Source organism: Oncorhynchus nerka, linkage group LG26 (assembly GCF_034236695.1).
Source record: "Oncorhynchus nerka isolate Pitt River linkage group LG26, Oner_Uvic_2.0, whole genome shotgun sequence".
NCBI lineage: Eukaryota > Metazoa > Chordata > Actinopteri > Salmoniformes > Salmonidae > Oncorhynchus > Oncorhynchus nerka.
This window is the reverse complement of record NC_088421.1, coordinates 50,382,740-50,404,628: the sequence shown is the minus strand read 5'-3', so window position 1 is coordinate 50,404,628 and position 21,889 is coordinate 50,382,740. Positions and strand designations below refer to the sequence as shown.

The window sequence follows — 21,889 nt, the reverse complement described above, 5'->3', positions numbered from 1 at the left end:
GTCTTTACTGTTTTAGAGAAACATCATGACCAACCTTAGTGTTCTGTGTTTTAGAGAAACTTTAGTCTTTACTGTTTTAGAGAAACATCATGACCAACTTTAGTCTTTACTGTTTCAGAGAAACATCATGACCAACTTTAGTCTTTACTGTTTTAGAGAAACATCATGACCAACTTTGTTTTACTGTTTTAGAAACATCATGACCAACTTTAGTCTTTACTGTTTTAGAGAAACATCATGACCAACTTTAGTCTTTACTGTTTTAGAAAACATCATGACCAACTTTAGTCTTTACTGTTTTAGAGAAACATCATGACCAACTTTAGTGTTCTGTGTTTTAGAGAAACATCATGACCAACTTTAGTCTTTACTGTTTTAGAGAAACATTTAGAAAACATCAAGACCAACTTTAGTCTGTGTTTTAGAGAAACATCATGACCAACTTTAGTCTTTACTGTTTTAGAGAAACATCATGACCAACTTTAGTCTTTACTGTTTCAGAGAAACATCATGACCAACTTTAGTCTTTACTGTTTCAGAGAAACATCATGACCAACTTTAGACTTCTGTGTTTCAGAGAAACATCATGACCAACTTTGGTGTTCTGTTTTTAGAGAACATCATGACCAACTTTAGTCTTTACTGTTTTAGAGAAACATCATGACCAACTTTAGTGTTCTGTGTTTTAGAGAAACATCATGACCAACTTTAGTCTTTACTGTTTTAGAGAAACATCATGACCAACTTTAGTCTTTACTGTTTCAGAGAAACATCATGACCAACTTTAGTCTTTACTGTTTCAGAGAAACATCATGACCAACTTTAGACTTCTGTGTTTTAGAGAAACATCATGACCAACTTTAGTGTTCTGTGTTTTAAAGAAAATCATGACCAACTTTAGTGTTCTGTGTTTTAGAGAAACATCATGACCAACTTTAGTCTTTACTGTTTCAGAGAAACATCATGACCAACTTTAGTCTTTACTGTTTCAGAGAAACATCATGACCAACTTTAGTGTTCTGTGTTTTAGAGAAACATCATGACCAACTTTAGTGTTCTTTAGAAAAATCATGACCAACTTTGTTCTGTGTTTTAGAGAAACATCATGACCAACTTTAGTCTTTATGTTTCAGAGAAACATCATGACCAACTTTAGTCTTTACTGTTTCAGAGAAACATCATGACCAACTTTACTGTGTTTTAGAGAAACATAATGACCAACTTTAGTCTTTACTGTTTTAGAGAAACATCATGACCAACTTTAGTGTTCTGTGTTTTAGAGAAACATTGACCAACTTTAGTGTTCTGTGTTTCAGAGAAACATCATGACCAACTTTAGTGTTCTGTGTTTTAGAGAAACATCATGACCAACTTTAGTGTTCTGTGTTTTAAAGAAAAATCATGACCAACTTTAGTGTTCTGTGTTTTAGAGAAACATCATGACCAACTTTAGTGTTCTGTGTTTCAGAGAAACATCATGACCAGCTTTAGTGTTCTGTGTTTTAGAGAAACATCATGACCAACTTTAGTCTTTACTGTTTTAGAGAAACATCATGACCAACTTTAGTCTTTACTGTTTTAGAGAAACATAAAGATCAACTTTAGTGTTCTGTGTTTTAGAAACATCATGACCAACTTTAGTGTTCTGTGTTTCAGAGAAACATCATGACCAACTTTAGTGTTCTGTGTTTTAGAGAAACATCATGACCAACCTTAGTGTTCTGTGTTTTAGAGAAACATCATGACCAACTTTAGTCTTTACTGTTTTAGAGAAACATCATGACCAACTTTAGTCTTTACTGTTTTAGAGAAACATAATGACCAACTTTAGTCTTTACTGTTTTAGAGAAACATAATGACCAACTTTAGTCTTCTGTGTTTTAGAGAAACATCATGACCAACTTTAGTCTTCACTGTTTTAGAGAAACATCATGACCAACTTTAGTCTTTACTGTTTCAGAGAAACATCATGACCAACTTTAGTGTTCTGTGTTTTAGAGAAACATCATGACCAACTTTAGTCTTTACTGTTTTAGAGAAACATCATGACCAACTTTAGTCTTTACTGTTTTAGAGAAACATAATGACCAACTTTAGTCTTCTGTGTTTTAGAGAAACATCATGACCAACTTTAGTCTTCACTGTTTTAGAGAAACATCATGACCAACTTTAGTCTTTACTGTTTAGAGAAACATCATGACCAACTTTAGTGTTTTACTGTTTTAGAGAAACATCATGACCAACTTTAGTCTTTACTGTTTTAGAGAAACATCATGACCAACTTTAGTCTTTACTGTGTTTTAGAGAAACATCATGACCAACTTTAGTCTTTACTGTTTTAGAGAAACATCATGACCAACTTTAGTCTTTACTGTTTTAGAGAAACATCATGACCAACTTTAGTCTTTACTGTTTTAGAGAAACATCATGACCAACTTTAGTCTTTACTGTTTTGAAACATCATTTAGTGTTCTGTGTTTTAGAGAAACATCATGACCAACTTTAGTCTTTACTGTTTTAGAGAAACATCATGACCAACTTTAGTCTTTACTGTTTCAGAGAAACATCATGACCAACTTTAGACTTCTGTGTTTTAGAGAAACATCATGACCAACTTTAGTGTTCTGTGTTTTAGAGAAACATCATGACCAACTTTAGTCTTTACTGTTTTAGAGAAACATCATGACCAACTTTAGTGTTCTGTGTTTTAGAGAAACATCATGACCAACTTTAGTCTTTACTGTTTTAGAGAAACATAATGACCAACTTTAGTCTTTACTGTTTCAGAGAAACATCATGACCAACTTTAGTCTTCTGTGTTTTAGAGAAACATCATGACCAACTTTAGTTCTGTGTTTTAAAGAAAATCATGACCAACTTTAGTGTTTTTGTTTTAGAGAAACATCATGACCAACTTTAGTCTTTACTGTTTCAGAGAAACATCATGACCAACTTTAGTCTTTACTGTTTCAGAGAAACATCATGACCAACTTTAGACTTCTGTGTTTTAGAGAAACATCATGACCAACTTTAGTGTTCTTTGTTTTAAAGAAAATCATGACCAACTTTAGTGTTCTGTGTTTTAGAGAAACATCATGACCAACTTTAGTCTTTACTGTTTAGAGAAACATCATGACCAACTTTAGTCTTTACTGTTTCAGAGAAACATCATGACCAACTTTAGACTTCTGTGTTTTAGAGAAACATCATGACCAACTTTAGTGTTCTGTGTTTTAAAGAAAAATCATGACCAACTTTAGTGTTCTGTGTTTTAGAGAAACATCATGACCAACTTTAGTCTTTACTGTTTCAGAGAAACATCATGACCAACTTTAGTCTTTACTGTTTCAGAGAAACAATGACCAACTTTGACCAACTTTAGAAACATTCTGTGTTTTAGAGAAACATCATGACCAACTTTAGTGTTCTGTGTTTCAGAGAAACATCATGACCAACTTTAGTGTTCTGTGTTTTAGAGAAACATCATGACCAACTTTAGTGTTCTGTGTTTTAGAGAAACATCATGACCAACTTTAGTCTTTACTGTTTTAGAGAAACATCATGACCAACTTTAGTCTTTACTGTTTTAGAGAAACATAATGACCAACTTTAGTCTTTACTGTTTTAGAGAAACATAATGACCAACTTTAGTCTTCTGTGTTTTAGAGAAACATCATGACCAACTTTAGTCTTCACTGTTTTAGAGAAACATCATGACCAACTTTAGTCTTTCTGTGTTTCAGAGAAACATCATGACCAACTTTAGTGTTCTGTGTTTTAGAGAAACATCATGACCAACTTTAGTCTTTTGTTTTAGAGAAACATCATGACCAACTTTAGTCTTTACTGTTTTAGAAAACATAATGACCAACTTTAGTCTTCTGTGTTTTAGAGAAACATCATGACCAACTTTAGTCTTCACTGTTTTAGAGAAACATCATGACCAACTTTAGTCTTTACTGTTTCAGAGAAACATCATGACCAACCTTAGTGTTCTGTGTTTTAGAGAAACATCATGACCAACTTTAGTCTTTACTGTTTTAGAGAAACATCATGACCAACTTTAGTCTTTACTGTTTCAGAGAAACATCATGACCAACTTTAGACTTCTGTGTTTCAGAGAAACATCATGACCAACTTTAGTGTTCTGTGTTTTAGGGAAACATCATGACCAACTTTAGTCTTTACTGTTTTAGAGAAACATCATGACCAACTTTAGTCTTTACTGTTTTAGAAAAACATCATGACCAACTTTAGTCTTTACTGTTTTAGAGAAACACAATGACCAACTTTAGTCTTTACTGTTTTAGAGAAACATAAAGATCAACTTTAGACTTCTGTGTTTCAGAGAAACATCATGACCAACTTTAGTCTTCTGTGTTTTAGAGAAACATCATGACCAACTTTAGTCTTCACTGTTTTAGAGAAACATCATGACCAACTTTAGTCTTTACTGTTTTAGAGAAACATCATGACCAACTTTAGTCTTTACTGTTTCAGAGAAACATCATGACCAACTTTAGACTTCTGTGTTTCAGAGAAACATCATGACCAACTTTAGTGTTCTGTGTTTTAGAGAAACATCATGACCAACTTTAGTGTTCTGTGTTTTAGAGAAACATCATGACCAACTTTAGTCTTTACTGTTTTAGAGAAACATGTGACCAACTTTAGTCTTTACTGTTTTAGAAAAACATCATGACCAACTTTAGTCTTTACTGTTTTAGAGAAACATAATGACCAACTTTAGTCTTCTGTGAGAGAAACATCATGACCAACTTTAGTGTTCTGTGTTTTCAGAGAAACATCATGACCAACTTTAGTCTTTACTGTTTTAGAGAAACATCATGACCAACTTTAGTCTTTACTGTTTTAGAGAAACATCATGACCAACTTTAGTCTTCACTGTTTTAGAGAAACATCATGACCAACTTTAGTCTTTACAGAGAAACATCATGACCAACTTTAGTCTTTACTGTTTCAGAGAAACATCATGACCAACTTTAGACTTCTGTGTTTTAGAGAAACATCATGACCAACTTTAGTGTTCTGTGTTTTAAAGAAAATCATGACCAACTTTAGTGTTTTGTGTTTTAGAGAAACATCATGACCAACTTTAGTCTTTACTGTTTTAGAGAAACATCATGACCAACTTTAGTCTTTACTGTTTCAGAGAAACATCATGACCAACTTTAGACTTCTGTGTTTTAGAGAAACATCATGACCAACTTTAGTGTTCTTTGTTTTAAAGAAACATCATGACCAACTTTAGTGTTTGTGTTTTAGAGAAACATCATGACCAACTTTAGTCTTTACTGTTTCAGAGAAACATCATGACCAACTTTAGTCTTTACTGTTTCAGAGAAACATCATGACCAACTTTAGACTTCTGTGTTTTAGAGAAACATCATGACCAACTTTAGTGTTCTTGTTTTAAAGAAAAATCATGACCAACTTTAGTGTTCTGTGTTTTAGAGAAACATCATGACCAACTTTAGTCTTTACTGTTTCAGAGAAACATCATGACCAACTTTAGTCTTTACTGTTTCAGAGAAACATCATGACCAACTTTAGACTTCTGTGTTTTAGAGAAACATAATCACCAACTTTAGTCTTTACTGTTTTAGAGAAACATAAAGATCAACTTTAGTGTTCTGTGTTTTAGAGAAACATCATGACCAACTTTAGTGTTCTGTGTTTCAGAGAAACATCATGACCAGCTTTAGTGTTCTGTGTTTTAGAGAAACATCATGACCAACCTTAGTGTTCTGTGTTTTAGAGAAACATCATGACCAACTTTAGTCTTTACTGTTTTAGAGAAACATCATGACCAACTTTAGTCTTTACTGTTTTAGAAAAACATAATGACCAACTTTAGTCTTTACTGTTTTAGAGAAACATAATGACCAACTTTAGTCTTCTGTGTTTTAGAGAAACATCATGACCAACTTTAGTCTTCACTGTTTTAGAGAAACATCATGACCAACTTTAGTCTTTACTGTTTCAGAGAAACATCATGACCAACCTTAGTGTTCTGTGTTTTAGAGAAACATCATGACCAACTTTAGTCTTTACTGTTTTAGAGAAACATCATGACCAACTTTAGTCTTTACTGTTTTAGAAAAACATAATGACCAACTTTAGTCTTCTGTGTTTTAGAGAAACATCATGACCAACTTTAGTCTTCACTGTTTTAGAGAAACATCATGACCAACTTTAGTCTTTACTGTTTCAGAGAAACATCATGACCAACCTTAGTGTTCTGTGTTTTAGAGAAACATCATGACCAACTTTAGTCTTTACTGTTTTATAGAAACATCATGACCAACTTTAGTCTTTACTGTTTCAGAGAAACATCATGACCAACTTTAGACTTCTGTGTTTCAGAGAAACATCATGACCAACTTTAGTGTTCTGTGTTTTAGGGAAACATCATGACCAACTTTAGTCTTTACTGTTTTAGAGAAACATCATGACCAACTTTAGTCTTTACTGTTTTAGAAAAACATCATGACCAACTTTAGTCTTTACTGTTTTAGAGAAACACAATGACCAACTTTAGTCTTTACTGTTTTAGAGAAACATAAAGATCAACTTTAGACTTCTGTGTTTCAGAGAAACATCATGACCAACTTTAGTCTTCTGTGTTTTAGAGAAACATCATGACCAACTTTAGTCTACACTGTTTTAGAGAAACATCATGACCCACTTTAGTCTTTACTGTTTCAGAGAAACATCATGACCAACTTTAGTCTTTACTGTTTCAGAGAAACACCATGACCAACTTTGGACTTCTGTGTTTCAGAGAAACATCATGACCAACTTTAGTGTTCTGTGTTTTAGAGAAACATCATGACCAACCTTAGTGTTCTGTGTTTTAGAGAAACATCATGACCAACTTTAGTCTTTACTGTTTTAGAGAAACATCATGACCAACTTTAGTCTTTACTGTTTTAGAAAAACATAATGACCAACTTTAGTCTTTACTGTTTTAGAGAAACATAATGACCAACATTAGTCTTCTGTGTTTTAGAGAAACATCATGACCAACCTTAGTGTTCTGTGTTTTAGAGAAACATCATGACCAACTTTAGTCTTTACTGTTTTAGAGAAACATCATGACCAACTTTAGTCTTTACTGTTTTAGAAAAACATCATGACCAACTTTAGTCTTCACTGTTTTAGAGAAACATCATGACCAACTTTAGTCTTTACTGTTTCAGAGAAACATCATGACCAACTTTAGTCTTTACTGTTTCAGAGAAACATCATGACCAACTTTAGACTTCTGTGTTTTAGGGAAACATCATGACCAACTTTAGTGTTCTGTGTTTTAAAGAAAAATCATGACCAACTTTAGTGTTCTGTGTTTTAGAAAAACATCATGACCAACTTTAGTCTTTACTGTTTTAGAGAAACATCATGACCAACTTTAGTGTTCTGTGTTTTAGAGAAACATCATGACCAACTTTAGTGATCTGTGTTTCAGAGAAACATCATGACCAACTTTAGTCTTTACTGTTTTAGAGAAACATAATGACCAACTTTAGTCTTCTGTGTTTTAGAGAAACATCATGACCAACTTTAGTCTTCACTGTTTTAGAGAAACATCATGACCAACTTTAGTCTTTACTGTTTTAGAGAAACATAATCACCAACTTTAGTCTTTACTGTTTTAGAGAAACATAAAGATCAACTTTAGTGTTCTGTGTTTTAGAGAAACATCATGACCAACTTTAGACTTCTGTGTTTCAGAGAAACATCATGACCAACTTTAGTGTTCTGTGTTTTAGGGAAACATCATGACCAACTTTAGTCTTCACTGTTTTAGAGAAACATCATGACCAACTTTAGTGTTCTGTGTTTTAGAGAAACATCATGACCAACTTTAGTGTTCTGTGTTTCAGAGAAACATCATGACCAACTTTAGTGTTCTGTGTTTCAGAGAAACATCATGACCAACTTTAGTCTTTACTGTTTTAGAGAAACATCATGACCAACTTTAGTCTTTACTGTTTTATAGAAACATAATGACCAACTTTAGTCTTTACTGTTTTAGAGAAACATAAAGATCAACTTTAGTGTTCTGTGTTTTAAAGAAACATCATGACCAACTTTAGTCTTTACTGTTTTAGAGAAACATCATGACCAACTTTAGTGTTCTGTGTTTTAGAGAAACATCATGACCAACTTTAGTGTTCTGTGTTTCAGAGAAACATCATGACCAATTTCTGACCTTGAAGCAGTTCAGAACGGACTGCTTCCTTTCCTTCTTTCTCTCTTTCTGACGTTTTCCAACAGCAGTAATGGTTCATGAATCACATGTCTCTATTCCACTAAGACCTAATTGAAACACAAAGCAGAAAATGGAATCAGGGCTGTGTGTCATTCTTATCGGAGGTTAACTCTCTCACAAAAACACACACGTAAAAACGATTGCATGGACACACACACACACACACCCTTCTAGCTCAATCTAGCCATCTCTGGTCACTGGCAGCATCTAGTTAATGAGAAGGGGACTAAAATCAATGCACACACCATGGGAGGAATTCCTGATTACCTAGCCCTCCTGTTTGCGCGTCCTGCGTGTGCGGTCTGCGTGTGTCCTTTATCTTCCTCAGTGGGGAAAGAGAGAAATAAAGAAGTACATTTAAGACGAATGTCATCCTGAATAATTACTGCTGACTAATCTCTCTTCCTCCTTCTCTCTCTCTCTTTCCCTCTGTCTCCCCTCCCTCTGTTCTGACTCTCTACCCTCCCTCTCTCTCTCTTTCCCTCTGTTCTGACTCTCTACCCTCCCTCTCTCGCTCTTTCCCTCTGTTCTGACTCTCTACCCTCCCTCTCTCTCTCTTTCCCTCTGTTCTGACTCTCTACCCTCCCTCTCTCTCTCTTTCCCTCTGCTCTGACTCTCTACCCTCCCTCTCTCTCTCTCTCCCTCTGTTCTGACTCTCTACCCTCCCTCTTTCTCTTTCCCTCTGTTCTGACTCTCTACCCTCCCTCTTTCTCTTTCCCTCTGTTCTGACTCTCTACCCTCCCTCTCTCTCTCTTCCCCTCTGTTCTGACTCTCTACCCTCCCTCTCTCTCTCTTCCCCTCTGTTCTGACTCTCTACCCCCTCTCTCTCTTTCCCTCTGTTCTGACTCTCTACCCTCCCTCTCTCTCTCTTTCCCTCTGTTCTGACTCTCTACCCTCCCTCTCTCTCTCTTCCCCTCTGTTCTGACTCTCTACCCCCTCTCTCTCTCTTTCCCTCTGTTCTGACTCTCTACCCTCCCTCTCTCTCTCTTTCCCTCTGTTCTGACTCTCTACCCTCCCTCTCTATTTTTCCCTATGTTCTGACTCTCTACCCTCCCTCTCTCTCTCCCCCTCAGGGCTCCAGATCCTCTATCAGTTCTGACTCTCTACCCTCCCAGTATAGTATACACAGACTGGACAACATGACAATGATCCTAAGCCCGAACTTGAACCCGATCAAACATCTCTGTAGAGACCTGAAAATAGCTGTGCAGAGATGCTCCTAATCCAACCTGACAGAGCTTGAGGATCTGCAGAGAAGAATGGGAGGAACTCCCCAAATACAGGTGTGCCAAGCTTGTAGCATCATACCCAAGAAGAATCAAGGTTGTAATCGCTGCCAAAGGTGCTTCAACAAAGTACTGAGTAAAGGGTCTGAATACTTATGTAAATGTGATATCTAAGTTATTTTTTAATCAAAATGTTCACACATAAAATAAACAGTTTTTGCTTTGTAATTCTGGGTTATTGTGTGTAGATTGATGAGGGGAAAAACACATTTAATCCATTTTAGAATAAGGCTGTAGCGTGACAAAATGTGGAAAAAGTCAAGGGGTCTGAATACTTTCTGAATGTTACTGTATATCCGAATATTAGACTCTCTCTCTCTCTCTCGATGCAGTGATGTTGTTTTCATCACTTCTGGTTTAACACTGCCATCAAGAGGTGATTGTCCAAACTGAACCACTGTTACGATGGAGAGAGAGCAGAGATAGAGAGAGAGAGCAGAGAAAGTGAGAGAGAGAGAGAGCAGAGAGAGAGAGAGAGCAGAGAAAGTGAGAGAGAGAGCAGAGAAAGTGAGAGAGAGAGAGAAGCAGAGAAGTGAGAGAGAAAGTGAGAGAGAGAAAGTGAGAGAGAGAGAGCAGAGAAAGTGAGAGTGAGAGAGAGCAGAGAAAGTGAGAGAGAGAGAGCAGAGAAAGTGAGAGAGAGAGAGAGCAGAGAAAGTGAGAGAGAGAGAGAGCAGAGAAAGTGAGAGAGAGAGAGAGCAGAGAAAGTGAGAGAAAGTGAGAGAGAGAGAGCAGAGAAAGTGAGTGAGAGAGCAGAGAAAGTGAGAAGAGCAGAGAAAAGTGAGAGAGAGAGCAGAGAAAGTGAGAGAGAGAGCAGAGAAAGTGAGAAGAGCAGAGAAGTGAGAGAGAGCAGAGAAAGTGAGAGAGAGAGAGAGAGCAGAGAAAGTGAGAGAGAGAGCAGAGAAAGTGAGAGAGAGAGAGCAGAGAAAGAGAGAGAGAGCAGAGAAAGTGAGAGAGAGAGAGCAGAGAAAGTGAGAGAGAGAGAGAGAGAGAAAGAGAGCAGAGAGAGAGAGAGAGCAGAGAAAGTGAGAGATCAGAGAGAGCAGAGAAAGTGAGAGATCAGAGAAGAGAGAGCAGAGAAAGTGAGAGAGAGAGAGCAGAGTGTGTGGGAGAGAGAGAGAGAGAAAGTGAGAGAGAGAGAGAAAGCAGAAAGTGAGAGAGAGAGCAGAGAAAGTGAGAGAGAGAGAGCAGAGAAAGTGAGAGAGAGAGCAGAGAAAGTGAGAGAGAGAGCAGAGAAAGTGAGAGAGAGCAGAGAAAGTGAGAGAGAGAGAGCAGAGAAAGTGAGAGAGAGAGAGCAGAGAAAGTGAGAGAGAGAAGAGAAAGTGAGAGAGAGAGAGCAGAAAGTGAGAGAGAGAGAGCAGAGAAAGTGAGAGAGAGAGAGAGCAGAGAAAGTGAGAGAGAGAGAGAGCAGAGAAAGTGAGAGAGAGAGAGAGAGAGAGAGTGAGAGCAGAGAGAGAGAGCAGAGAAAGTGAGTGAGAGAGAGAGAAAGTGAGAGAGAGAGAGAGAGAGCAGAGAAAGTGAGAGAGAGAGCAGAGAAGAGAGAGAGCAGAGAAAGTGAGAGAGAGAGCAGAGAAAGTGAGAGAGAGAGCAGAGAAAGTGAGAGAGAGAGCAGAGAAAGTGAGAGATCAGAGAGAAGTGAGAGAGAGAGCAGAGAAAGTGAGAGTGAGAGCAGAGAGTGAGAGAGAGCAGAGAAAGTGAGAGAGAGAGAGCAGAGAAAGTGAGAGAGAGAGAAAGAGAAGAGAGAGCAGAGAGAGAGAGCAGAGAGAGAGAGCAGAGAAAGAGAGAGAGAGAGCAGAGAAAAGAGAGAGAGAGAGAGAGAAAGTGAGAGAGAGAGAGCAGAGAGAGAGTGAGAGAGTGAGAGAGAGAGCAGAGAAAGTGAGAGAGAGAGAGCAGAGAAAGTGAGAGAGAGAGAGAGAGAGCAGAGAAAGAGAGAGAGAGAGAGCAGAGAAAGAGAGAGAGAGAGAGAGCAGAGAAAGAAAGAGAGAGAGAGCAGAGAAAGTGAGAGAGAGAGAGCAGAGAAAGAGAGAGAGAGAGAGAGCAGAGAGCAGAAAGTGAGAGAGAGAGCAGAGAAAGTGAGAGAGAGAGAGAGCAGAGAAAGTGAGAGAGAGAGAGCAGAGAAAGTGAGAGAGAGAGAGAGCAGAGAAAGTGAGAGAGAGAGAGCAGAGAAAGAGAGAGAGTGAGAGAGAGCAGAGAAAGTGAGAGAGAGAGCAGAGAAAGTGAGAGAGAGAGAGCAGAGAAAGTGAGAGAGAGAGCAGAGAAAGTGAGAGAGCAGAGAAAGTGAGAGAGAGCAGAGAGAGAGCAGAGAAAGCAGAGAAAGTGAGAGTGAGAGCAGAGAAAGAGAGAGAGAGAGAGCAGAGAAAGTGAGAGAGAGAGAGCAGAGAGAGAGAGAGAGAGAGAGCAGAGAAAGAGAGAGAGAGCAGAAAGAGAGAGAGCAGAGAAAGTGAGAGAGAGAGAGCAGAGAGAAGAGAGAGAGAGAGAGCAGAGAAAGTGAGAGAGAGAGAGCAGAGAAAGTGAGAGTGAGAGAGCAGAGAAAGAGAGAGAGCAGAGAAAGTGAGTGAGAGAGAGCAGAGAAAGTGAGTGAGAGAGCAGAGAAAGAGAGAGAGAGAGCAGAGAAAGTGAGAGAGAGAGCAGAGAAAGTGAGAGAGAGAGCAGAGAAAGTGAGAGTGAGAGCAGAGAAAGTGAGAGAGAGAGAGCAGAGAAAGTGAGTGAGAGAGAGCAGAGAAAGTGAGAGAGAGAGCAGAGAAAGTGAGAGAGAGAGAGAGCAGAGAAAGTGAGAGTGAGAGAGCAGAGAAAGTGAGAGAGAGAGCAGAGAAAGTGAGTGAGAGAGAGCAGAGAAAGTGAGAGAGAGAGAGCAGAGAAAGTGAGAGATCAGAGAGAGCAGAGAAAGTGAGAGATCAGAGAGAAGAGAGAGCAGAGTGTGTGGGAGAGAGAGCAGAGTGTGTGGGAGAGAGAGAGCAGAGAAAGAGAGAGAGAGAGAGCAGAGAGAAAGTGAGAGAGAGCAGAGAAAGTGAGAGAGAGCAGAGAAAGTGAGAGAGAGAGCAGAGAAGAGTGAGAGAGCAGAGAAAGTGAGAGATCAGAGAGAGCAGAGAAAGTGAGAGATCAGAGAGAAGAGAGAGCAGAGTGTGTGGGAGAGAGAGAGCAGAGTGTGTGGGAGAGTGAGAGAGCAGAGAAAGTGAGAGAGAGAGAGAGCAGAGAAAGTGAGAGAGAGAGCAGAGAAAGTGAGAGAGAGAGCAGAGAAAGTGAGAGAGAGAGAGAGCAGAGAAAGTGAGAGTGAGAGAGCAGAGAAAGTGAGTGAGAGAGCAGAGAAAGTGAGTGAGAGAGCAGAGAAAGTGAGAGTGAGAGAGCAGAGAAAGTGAGAGAGAGAGAGCAGAGAAAGTGAGAGAGAGAGAGCAGAGAAAGTGAGAGATCAGAGAGAGCAGAGAAAGTGAGAGATCAGAGAGAAGAGAGAGCAGAGTGTGTGGGAGAGAGAGAGCAGAGTGTGTGGGAGAGAGAGAGAGCAGAGTGTGTGGGAGAGAGTGTGGGAGAGAGCGAGGGAGCAGAGAGAGAGCAGAGTGTGGGAGAGAGCGAGGGAGCAGAGAGAGAGCAGAGTGTGGGAGAGAGAGAGAGAGGGAGCAGAGAGAGACAGCAGATAATGAGAGCAGAAAGAGAGCGAGCAGAGAGAGCAGAGAAAAGCGAGAGAGCAGAGGGAGAGAAGAGAGCAGAGGGAGAGAGCAGAGAGAGAGAGCGAGCAGAGAGCAGAGAGTGGGAAGCGAGAGAGCAGAGAGGGCAGAGAGAGGGCAGAGAAAGAGAGAGCAGAGAGAGCAGATAAAATAGCAGAGAGTAGAGAGAGCAGAGGGAGAGAGAGAGAAGAGAAAGAGCACAGAGAGCAGAAGGAGTGAGAGAGCAGAGAACAGAGAGAGCAGAGGCAGAGAGAGAGCAGAAAACAGAGAGACGAGAGAGCAGAGAGAGAGCAGAGGGCAGAGAGAGAGCAGCAGAGCAGAGAGAGCAGAGAGAGCAGAGAACAGAGAGAGAGCGCAGAGAGAGAGAGCAGAGAAGAGAACAAAGAGGAGAGAGAGCAGCCAGAGCAGAGGGAGTGAGAGAGCAGAGAACAGAGAGAGAGAGCAGACAGAGCAGAGGGAGAGAGAGAGCAGAGAACAGAGAGAGCAGAGGGAGAGAGAGAGCAGAGAACAGAGAGAAGAGAGGGCAGAGAGATGGAGCAGAGAGAGACAGCAGATAATGAGAGCAGAAAGAGAGAGCAGAGAGAGCAGAGAAAAGTGAGAGAGCAGAGAGAGAGCAGAGTAAAGAGAGCAGAGAGTTGAGAGAGCAGAAAGCAGGCTGAGAGAGCAGAGAGAAGGCTGAGAGAGAGAGAGAGAGAGAGAGAGGGGGAGGGAGAGCAGGCTGAGAGATCAAAATGAGAGAGCAGAGAGTGAGAGAGAGAGAGCGGGTAGAGAGAGCAGCAGAGCAGAGAGAACAAAGGGCAGAGAGCAGAGAACAGAGAGAGAGTAGAGAGAACAGAGCGAAGAGAGAGAGCAGAGAACAGAGAGAAGAGAGAGCAGAGAGAGTGAGAGAGCAGAGAACAGAGAGAAGAGAGCAGACAGAGCAGAGGGAGGGAGAGAGAGAGCAGAGAACAGAGAGAGCAGAGAACAGAGAGGAGAGCAGAGAACAGAGAGGAGAGCAGAGAGAGCAGAGTAAAGCGAGAGAGCAGAGAGAGCAAATAGAGAGGGCAGAGGGAGAGAGCAGAGAGCAGAGGGATATAGAAGAGACCAGATAGGGAGAGAGAAAAGAGAGAGAGTAGAGAGAGAGAGTGCAGAGAGAGAGAGCAGATAGAGAGAGCAGAGAGAGAGAGCAGAGGGAGAGAGATAGCAGAGAGAGAGCGAGCAGAGAGCAGGCTGAGCGAGCAGAGAGAGAGCGGAGAGCGAGCAGAGAGAGTCAGAAGAGAGAGAGCAGAGAGAGAGAGCAGAGGGAGAGAGATAGCAGAGAGAGAGCGAGCAGAGAGCAGGCTGAGCGAGCAGAGAGAGTGAGAAGAGAGAGAGCAGAGAAGGCAGAGAGGGCAGAGAAAGAGAGAGAGCAGAGAGGAAGAGCAGAGAACAGAGAGAGAGCAGAGGGAGAGAGAGAGCAGAGAACAGAGAGAGCAGAGGCAGAGAGAGAGCAGAAAACAGAGAGACGAGAGAGCAGAGAGAGAGCAGAGGGCAGAGACAGAGCAGCAGAGCGAGCAGAGAACAGAGAGAGAGCGCAGAGAGAGCAGAGGGAGAAAGAGAGAGAGAGCATAGAGAGCAGAGGGAGAGAGAGAGCAGAGAATAGATAGGAGAGCAGAGAGAGAGGGGGCAGAGAGAGAGAGAGTGAGCAGAGAGCAAAGATAGAGAGCAGAGAGGGCAGAGAGAAAGACCAGAGAGAGAGAGCAGAGAGAGAGCAGAGAGCAGGCTGAGAAAGCAAAGAGAGAGTGAAAGAGCAAAGAGAGAGAGAGCAGAGAGGAGAGAGCAGAGAGGGCAGAGAGAAAGACCAGAGAGAGAGAGAGCAGAGAGAGAGCAGAGAGCAGGCTGAGAAAGCAAAGAGAGAGTGAAAGAGCAAAGAGAGAAAGACCAGAGAGAGAGAGAGCAGAAAGAGAGCAGAGAGCAGGCTGAGAGAGACGAGAGAGAGCAGAGAGTGAGCAGAAAGAGAGCAGAAAAAAGAGAGAGCGAGAGAGCAGAAGACTCTGAGAGAGCAGAGAGCAGAGAGAGAGCAGAGAGAGAGCAGAGAGATGGCAGAGAGAGAGGGCAGAGAGATAGCAGAGAGAGCAGAGAGAGAGAGAGGGCAGAGAGAGAGCAGAGAGAGCAGAGAGAGAGGGCAGAGAGAGAGAGCAGAGAGAAGAGACAGCAGAGAGAGAGGGAGCAGAGATCAGGCTGAGAAAGCAAAGAGAGAATGAGAGAGCAGAGAACTCTGTTGCTATAGTGACCCTGCATCACAACACTCTGCTACTATAGTGAACCTGCATTACAACACTCTGTTACTATCAACACTGTTGCTATAGTGAACCTGCATCACAATACTCTGTTGTTATAGTAACCCTACATCACAACACTCTGTTGCTATAGTATAGTAACAACACTCTGTTGCTATAGTGACCCTGCATCACAACACTCTGTTGCTATAGTGACCCTGCATCACAACACTCTGTTGCTATAGTAACCCTGCATCACAACACTCTGTTGTACTAATTGTACAATTTGTTTAATTCTATTCCACATATTTAATTGTTTTGTATTTCATTTCATATTTGTTTCATGTTTCAACCAGTCGCAGGTTAACATCAACCTGACAGAGGAAACGTAAAATCAATAAACAAACTGTTTTCACAATTAACAAGCTTTTCTTGTTTCAAGTATGTTTTATTATGAAAAGTACAATATATCCTATAATTGTCCAATTTGTTATTCATTATTATTTGTTATTCAACATAAAATACATGTTATTGTAAGAGGTCCTGGGTCAAGGTCACAATTATAGGAAGATGCGCATGTGTGTGTGTCCAGTGTATGTGTTTATCCAGTCTGTGTGTGTGTCCAGTGTGTGTGTGTGTGTGTGTGTTAATTGTTTGTCCAGGTGTGTGTGTGTGTGTTTTTTTGTTTGTCCAGTGTATGTGTGTGTTTGTCCAGTGTGTGTGTGTGTGTTCAGTGTGTGTGTATGTGTGTTCAGTGTGTGTGTGTGTTTGTCCAGTGTGTGTGTGTGTTCAGTGTGTGTGTGTCTGTGTCCAGCGTGTGTGTGTGTGTGTGTATTTTTGTTTGTCCAGTGTGTGTGTGTGTGTGCGTGTGTGTGTTTGTCCAGTGTGTGTGTGTGTGTGTTCAGTGTGTGTGTGTCCAGCGTGTGTGTGTGTGTGTTCAGTGTGTGTGTTTTTTGTCCATTGTGTGTGTGTGTGTCCAATTGTGTGTGTGTGTGTCCAGTGTGTGTGTGTGTGTCTAGCGTGTGTGTTTTTGTTTGTCCAGTGTGTGTGTGTTTGTCCAGTGTGTGTGTTTGTCCAGTGTGTGTGTGTGTCCAGTGTGTGTGTGTATTTTTGTTTGTCCAGTGTGTGTGTGTGTTTGTGTGTTTGTCCAGTGTGTGTGTGTGTTTGTCCAGTTTGTGTGTTTGTACAGTGTGTGTATGTGTGTGTGTTTTTGTCCAGTATGTGTGTGTGTGTTTGTGAGTCCAGTGTGTGTGTGTGTGTGTTTGTCCAGTGTGTGTGTGTCTGTGTCCAATTGTGTGAGTGTGTTTGACCAGTGTGTGTGTGTGTGTGTGTCTAGCGTGTGTGTGTGTGTGTTCAGTGTGTGTGTGTGTGTTTGTCCAGTGTGTGTGTGTGTGTTTGTCCAGTGTGTGTGTGTGTGTGTGTTTTTGTCCAGTATGTGTGTGTGTGTTTGTGAGTCCAGTATATGTGTGTGTGTTTGTGAGTCCAGTGTGTGTGTGTGTGTGTTTGTCCAGTGTGTGTGTCTGTGTCCAATTGTGTGAGTGTGTTTGACCAGTGTGTGTGTGTGTGTCCAGTGTGTGTGTGTGTGTGTGTGTCAGTGTGTGTGTGTGTGTTTGTCCAGTGTGTGTGTGTGTGTGTTTGTCCAGTGTGTGTGTGTGTGTGTGTTTTTGTCCAGTATGTGTGTGTGTGTTTGTGAGTCCAGTATGTGTGTGTGTGTTTGTGAGTCCAGTGTGTGTGTTTTTGTTTTTGTCCAGTGTGTGTGTGTGTGTGTGTGTGCTTTTGTGAGTCCAGTGTGTGTGTTTGTCCAGTGTGTGTTTGTTTGTCCAGTGTGTGTGTGTCCAGTGTGTGTTTGTGTATTCAGTGTGTGTGTGTGTGTGTGTGTGTGTCTAGCGTGTGTGTGTGTGTGTGTGTTCAGTATGTGTGTGTGTTTGTGTCCAGCGTGTGTGTGCTTTTGTTTGTCCAGTGTGTGTGTGTGTGTGTGTGTGTGTGTTTGTCCAGTGTGTGTGTGTGTCCAGTGTGTGTGTTCAGTGTGTGTGTCCAGTGTGTGTGTGTGTCCAGTGTGTGTGTGTCATGTTATTATTTCAGGGACACTGAGTCGCCTTCCCACCAAACCCCAATCCCTGGATAGAGGGGCTCAGTGAATGTGGAGCTGAATGTGATCAGGTGGGTCAGTGTGTCAGAGGAGGCTCTATAGAAGGACAGAGTGCCGGCTGGCCAGTCCAGATACACTCCTACTCTGTGGGAGCTGGAGGAGGGGACGTCTATGGTAGAGGGATTGTTATTGTGATAGGCAGTGTAACTGTTGTCATAGCAGAACAGACTCCAGGACTTGTCATTGTATCCAAGACGACAGTCGGCACCCCTTCCTCTCCTGCTGATTCCTTTATATGTCACTCCTATACCAGCCCCTCTCCCACTCCACTCTACCTCCCAGTAACAGCGCCCAGTCAGACCCTCTCTACACAGCACCTGTCCCCAGTCCTCAAATCTCTCTGGGTGATCAGGATATGGCTGCTCCTCTGTCCTCCATGTCACCTTTCTGTTCTCCTCAGACAGAGAGAGGTGTCTGTTTACTGTGTTTGGGTCCAGTGTGAGATCACAGACATCTGATGGATGAAACCAGACACAATATTAGAAATCATCATCATTCACATTAGAATGTTAACTCACTTTTCACTAATTCATTTAATGTAGATGTTTCTAGGTATCAAAAGGAGAAGTTAAGGTAAGTTAAGGACTTGTTGAGACTTGTTGAATGATCATATGTTATACTGTATGGTAATATAAAACACACCTTTTCCTATTAATTACACACACAAACAACACACACACACACACACACACACACACACACACACACACACACACACACACACACACACACACACACACAGTCAAAGCAACTCTTTGTAAACGTTGGTGTCCCTGATTTCTGCTTCTGTAGAACTACAGCTGATATTTAATATGACCAAGTCAGTAATGATGGTGGTCTTTGACTTTGACGTAACTTGAATTAAGACTTATTCTTAGTCATATTCTTCACAGCAGTCAACACTTACATTTTCTAAGCCCAGGTTTCATTCTGTTCTCTCCACCATGTTCCACACTGTAGCGGTAAGCAGAAGAACAGACAGTCATTGAGGGATACACACAAACACTGGACACACACACACACACTGTCAAGCGTTGGCAAGAATGTTTGTGTGTGTGTGACCAGTGTGTGTGTGTGTGTGTGTGTGGTTCCAGTATGTGTGTGTGTGTGTCCAGTGTGTGTGTGTGTGTGTCCAGTGTTTGTGTGTCCAGTGTGTGTATTTGTGTCCAGTGCGCGCGTGTGTGTGTGTATATGTCCAGTGTGTGTTTCACATTGGACACACACACACACACACACGGACAGCATATAACTTGTCCAAGTGGTGGTAAGACTGTTTGTCTTATCTAGCCTGATAAGTCAAACATGTCTGATATGAACATTGACATAAACCCTCTACATACTTGAGTTTCTCCAGTCTGCAGTGTGGATCCTCCAGTCCAGCAGAGAGCAGTCTGACTCCTGAGTCTCCTGGGTGATTGTAGCTCAGGTCCAGCTCTCTCAGGTGTGAGGGGTTTGACCTCAGAGCTGAGACCAGAGAAGCACAGCCTTCCTCTGTGACTAGACAGCCTGACAGCCTGCAAAGAGTCAAATCATTTTAAAATCACAGTATATTTTTTTGAAAATCTAAATTTTCATATTGGGATATAAGTGTCCTGAAACACTACTAAATTCATAAAATGAGTGTATCATTGATAAAAAAGAAAAATCATCAAATCAATCTGCAGGATAGAAACATGTTCTCACCATTACCAATAACAGAGCTACAACAAAGTAGACTCAGACCAGTTTACCAAAAACAGAGGCTACAACAAAACATGCTAACCTCTCACCATTACCAATAACAGAGCTACAACAAAAAACTAACCTCTCACCATTACCAATAACAGAACTACAACAAAACATGCTAACCTCTCACCATTACCAATAACAGAGGCTACAACAAAACATGCTAACCTCTCACCATTACCAATAACAGAGGCTAAATCAAAACATGCTAACCCTCTCACCATTACCAATAACAGGCTAAGCAAAACATGCTAACTCTCATTAGAGTCTCCAGTTTAAAACAGTGGGGATTCCACCATTACCAATAACAGAGGCTAAAACAAAACATGCTAACCTCTCACCATTACCAATAACAGAGACTACAACAAAACATGCTAACCTCTCACCATTACCAATAACAGAGGCTACAACAAAACATGCTAACCTCTCACCATTACCAATAACAGAGGCTAAAACAAAACATGCTAACCTCTCACCATTACCAATAACAGAGACTACAACAAAACATGCTAACCTCTCACCATTACCAATAACAGAGGCTACAACAAAACATGCTAACCTCTCACCATTACCAATAACAGAGGCTAAAACAAAACATGCTAACCTCTCACCATTACCAATAACAGAGGCTAAAACAAAACATGCTAACCTCTCACCATTACCAATAACAGAGGCTACAACAAAACATACTAACCTCTCACCATTACCAATAACAGAGGCTACAACAAAACATGCTAACCTCTCACCATTACCAATAACAGAGGCTACAACAAAACATGCTAACCTCTCACCATTACCAATAACAGAGTGGGTCTGATCTCTGTAACTTTCTCATTCATCATTATTCTCGATTCATTCCTGATTATTCATAATATTATGCTCAAATGGGAGAACTACATACATAAAGTGCTTTCATATCTGATAATACTGACCTCAGAGTCTCCAGTTTACAGTGGGGATTCTCCAGTCCAGCAGAGAGCAGCTTCACTCCTGAATCCTTCAGGTCATTGTTACTCAGGTCCAGCTCTCTCAGGTGTGAGGGGTTTGACTCCAGAGCTGAGACCAGAGAAGCACAGCCTTCCTCTGTGACTCCACAGCCTGACAGCCTGACAAAGAGATCATCATGACTTCACAAACACACTGTTCATTTAACACCAGTAGTGTAGAAGGACAATGGCAGATGCATTTGGTTTATTCTCTCAAACAACATATAGATTCATCTTCCGTTTCCTAGAATTGTATGGTCATATTGTTATACTAATGTGAAAATCAATGAATTTATTCAATATGTTTTTCAATATAATATTATATACATATTATAATACATATTTTTCTCTGAACTGAATATTTCTTCCTGATGATTAGTTCTTAAATGTCATTTTATTTACTCACAGAACAGCTCTGGAGGCTTTGACCACTGGCAGCAGCCTCAGAAGACCTTCCTCTGATCTGGAGTATTTCTTCAGGTCAAACACATCCAGCTCCTTTTCTGAAGTCAGCAACACAAAGACCAGAGCTGACCACTGTGCAGGTGACAGGTTGGGTTCTGAGAGACTTCCTGATCTCAGGTATCTTTGGATCTCCTCCACTAGAGAATGGTCATTCAGTTCATTCAGACAGTGGAACAGATTGATGCTCCTCTCTGAGAGAGGATTCTCCCTGATCTTCTCCTTGATGTACTTGACTGTTTTTCATGGCTCTGTGAGCTGCTTCTTGTCTTTGTCAGTAGACCTGTAAGTGCTTCTGATTGGACTCCAGTGAGAGGCCCAGAAGGAAGCGGAGGAAAAGGTCCAGGTTTCCCGTCTCACTTTGTAAGGCTTTATCCACAGCACTCTTGTAGAAAGTAACTTCTTTGTTTGATCCTCACAGAAAAGTTCGTTTGTTTGCAGTTTGTCCATTAGATTCTCATTGTTGTTGATGAATGAGAGGAACACATATACAGCAGCCAGAAACTCCTGAATGCTCAGATGAACAAAGCAGTACACCTTGTCCTGGTACAGCCCACATTCCTCTTTAAAGAGCTGTGTGCACAATCCTGAGTACACTGAGGCTTCATTGACATCAATGCCAGCATCTTTCAGGTCTTCTTCATAGAAAATCAGATTGCCATTCACAAGCTGTTGAAAAGCCAGTTTTCCCAGTGACAGAATGCTCTCTTTATTCCAGTGTGGACCTGTCTCTTCTTTCCCAAGATACTTTTCATTCTTCTGTTTGGTATGAAACACCACAAGGTGTGTGTACATCTCAGTCAGAGTCTTGGGCATCTCTTCTCTCTTATGTTTCAGCATGTGTTCAAGGACTGTTGCAGAAATCCAACAGAAGACTGGAATGTGGCACATGATGTGGAGGCTCCTTGATGTCTTTATGTGTGAGATGATTCTGCTGGCCAGGTCCTCATCACTGAATCTCTTCTTGAAGTACTCCTCCTTCTGTGGGTCATTGAACCCTCGTACCTCTGTCACCTGGTCAACACACCCTGAAGGGATCTTATTGGCTGCTGCAGGTCGGGTAGTTATCCAGAGGAGAGCAGAGGGAAGCAG

At 41.2% G+C, this 21,889-nt stretch overlaps 1 protein-coding gene and 1 long non-coding RNA gene across 4 annotated transcripts in view; both read right to left on the bottom strand.

Moving 5' to 3' along the window:
- Positions 1-21,889, bottom strand: part of LOC135564803 (NACHT, LRR and PYD domains-containing protein 4E-like) — a 259,953-nt gene that overhangs the window by 221,552 nt on the left and 16,512 nt on the right. The window lies entirely within an intron of this gene.
- On the bottom strand, positions 17,302-19,052 carry LOC135564820 (uncharacterized). The gene is made up of 3 exons (XR_010461278.1): positions 18,965-19,052; positions 18,532-18,578; positions 17,302-18,078 (listed from the first exon to the last, which is right to left on the bottom strand). It is a non-coding gene; the product is annotated as an uncharacterized LOC135564820 (long non-coding RNA).